We start from the raw sequence: 3,596 nt of genomic DNA, 5'->3' as shown, positions 1-3,596 counted from the left end.
CGCAATGCTTCTTTTACAGTCCATTTTTATTAGTGCTGCCCTTCTGTGTGTCTCTGCGCAGAGTTTTCTCTCTGTCCATAACTGCACCCCTTCAGAAAGAGGAAAAATCCCCTTATGGTGGAGCTTCAGTGACATTTTGTTAATCTCATGACCCTGCTGCAGTGCTGTAGGCTCTTCACCGTGTCCAGCTTGACAATGAAAAGCAATAACTCTAGCATTGTGATTGTACATCCCCCTGCAGCACTGACTTCCCAACTTATCTGTGGGGGTACTGAGGTAGCCCTGATGAACAAACCAGAAGAATGTTTCCCATGGGAAATAGAAAATCAAAATCTTCTCTCTCTGTGGGCTTGTGATGAAAAAGATTCCGATTGTTTTTGCAGTATTGAGGTCTGTGTCGCTTCCCTTCTGAGACACCTCATTGATATGTGGTGCACATTGAAGCACTGTGTATTAAGGAGCAAATGTAGAGGTATTATTTAATAGCTGTAAATATACTTCAAAATACTTTATTTTAAAAGTTATGTAAATGAAGTAGGAAGGGAGGGAACTAAATGGAAAAATCTGAATGATTTCCACATTTTTTTTCATATAAACTTTGAAACAGATCAAATGTTTCTATTTCAACATCCTCCTGTTTTCTTCTTGGAAAGAGTTACGTTGATAAGAGATGTTAGCTCAAAAAAGACAGGACTACATGTAATAATACGCATTACAGCTGGAAAGAAACTGTTCTGCCTCTGCCCTATTTTCTGTGCTAAGGCAGAACTGAGGTTTTATTTTGCTCTAGTACCAATCCATAAAAGTGTGATTAGGAAGTCTGGCTTCAAACTACTATTCAGCAGATGTACCCATTGTGAAATTAGATCTCTCTTATTTATTTCCTGCCTGTTGTTCCCTTTCAAGCTTATCCATTGCCCATCACCACAATGCAAACATGCGCATGGCACAGCAGACATGCTACAAACACCTAGGAAGAATTGATCAGCCCTTTCCTGTGGTAGAGAATGGAGCCAGAACAATTTTATCTGTTCTTCTGGTATCTTGCAGCTGCCCAGTGTTGTGCTTAGCTGCCATTCTTCTCAAGTAAATATGATTACTCAGAGTGAAGCATTAGTAATAAAGGTCTCTGATTCTACATGGCAATTGTACATATCCTTATCAGCCCCTTTCTAGTAGTGATTATTTTCCTGGCTCAAAATGTCATGACTTAGCCATCATGAAAATCCTGTGTGGAAGGCATTCCATTTTTGGACCCTCTGGCTCAGTCATATGACTGTACACTTTCGCACAAACAGGAATAAATAAGAAAACCAGTTTGAATACTAAGAGCTGTGTCTTCCTGTAGTAAAAAGCAATACAGTTCCATGTAATTCACTAACTGTCATGATGTACGCTGCCTGTTTTTTCTCTGGTGTCTCTGTTGTGGGAAAACAAAGCAGTTCTATCATTTATGGGACAGACACGCTGGTGGTGATCTGACCTACGATGTCACACTCTTATTTATGAAATAGAGCAAAATTTGCAAATAGTTTTGAGCTTGCTAAAACTCCCTCACTTGACAGAAGCGCCACTTGTCAGAGGAAAAGTTACCAGACAATACATACCATGCAGGCCTGGACTATGGATTGGACTGCAAAGCACTACTGTGGTGGAGAACCTAAAAATCACTAGTCAACATTAAGTCCCCCTGTCAAGGCTGCACTGGTGAACTGAGCTAATGAAGCTGTCTATGAAATTATAGCAGCAGGGAGAAGATAATTTATCCTCCTTATTGTTCTGCTCTGCATCTGGCAGCATGTCAAAAAGGCTCTTCTGACGTTGGCTCAGGAACGTGGCTGCTGACAGTAGGGACAGTTTTTCAGGCCTGCTGGAACAAAGCCTGAACTGTGCACAGGGCTGAGAGTGGGCTCCCAGGTAGCTGTACTGAGCAAACAACAGGCTGGGAGCAGTGCTGTTGTCCACTCACCATGGTCAGTTGGACCATTCCAGTGGTAGCCACTACTGCTAGGGTACAACGGAGTGTGTGGGAGCTACAAATTGGGAGATTTAGGCTTAGTTAGAATACTTAGCCTAAAAGACAAAAAGCTTTGTGTCTCTTGCCTGATTCTGGCAACAGTCGGAGCAGATCAATTAGAAAATGGTCTATCAATGTCAGTGTAAACCAGATTCTAAGCATGCCCTTTGCGATTTTCCTTCTCACCCCTAGATTAGGGGATGAAGTGTGACCAGGTATGAGATGAAAACAGGCGCTGTTTCATGGCTTTTTGGTGTGTAGATCTAGTTTAATTTTAGCTCTGTGAAAGTCAGATGGCTATAATTAAGGCTTTGAGCTGTTTTTTCTTTGCCTTCCCTCTCTGAGGTCACGTTTACTAGGAGGAAAATAAAGAAGAATGTTCCCAAGATAAACTTTAAAATTGTACCCTTAGAAAATGCTGGGTTTAAATGACTGTGGTCCTACTGAAATCAAGGCCCTGTAATATGGTTCTATCGTGCAGCACAATCTCTGAAAAACAGATTTGTCCCTTTGGCTGACCCTGTGACCCCTGATGGTTTTTCAAGATAGTAGTGAGACTTCAGTGTTAGATGCCCCTTTCTGCCCAGTGCTGAACTTGCTAAAGGCCTTCGTTAGTGATACTTGTGTGTGCTTCCCTGTTACTATCAAGCTCCCTAATACCAACTGCAGGCAACTTAGCTGAGAGCATCAGGGATAGAGCTTTAGACCTTTCTACCTCCAAGGTCACTAGCACAAAGCCCATGGAAACAGCAGTGACCATAAGTAACTTCAGCATTGCTGTGATCTGGTAGCTTTTGTCACTCTGCTGCTCTACTACAAGCCAAACCAAGGATCCAGCAGCCAAAGGATCTCAATAGATACCAGTTTTTTTCTGTGTAGCAGAAGGTACTGAAGAGATTTTCATGCAGGACCACTGATGTTGGAGCTGCTTAGTCTAGAGACTGGGCAGAAGATTATGGTATTCATGTAAACAAAAGGCAGTAGAAAAAGAGGACCATACATTGTGCTAGCTAGAATACAGCAAGAGCCTTTGCCAGCAGCAGCTGAGATTTATGTCAGATACTGGGAAATTCTTTGCCAATGCTAGAGCTGAGCACTGGGATGAATTGCTTAACCATGGAACAAGAGTAAGTGGGTCAAGGATTATCTGCTTTCAGTCAGTACAGCATCTGGGCCGTCAGAGAGGGAACAGAGATGTCTGCTTCTGTGTTCCTTGCTCTGCCTATTGCTTTGGATGAGTAATGCTGCTTGTTGCCTCTGTTTTGCTGGAGCATAAAGGTACTTTGCAACCCAGGAATAAAATGCACTACGTAAAATACACTAAAGCTAAACCATGATGTAGGTAAAGCTACAGCCTTAAGTTTAATCTACAGAAGTGCATTCTGTGTGCCATGAGTAATAATTTATTATTGTAACCTACCAAAATAGATGATTAATTGCCTTGCATTAGCACTGCATTCTCCAGTGAAATTATCACTTGAGCCATGATGTAAAAACATATTTCATCTCTTCTTCCCCAAATGAAAACACTAGCACCTTTTTATGTATTAATCAAGCCCTCCATTAATCAAGATAACGC

Source organism: Mesitornis unicolor, unplaced genomic scaffold, assembly GCF_000695765.1.
Source record: "Mesitornis unicolor isolate BGI_N332 unplaced genomic scaffold, ASM69576v1 scaffold2321, whole genome shotgun sequence".
Classification (NCBI taxonomy): Eukaryota; Metazoa; Chordata; class Aves; order Mesitornithiformes; family Mesitornithidae; genus Mesitornis; species Mesitornis unicolor.
This window is presented reverse-complemented; position numbering follows the sequence as displayed.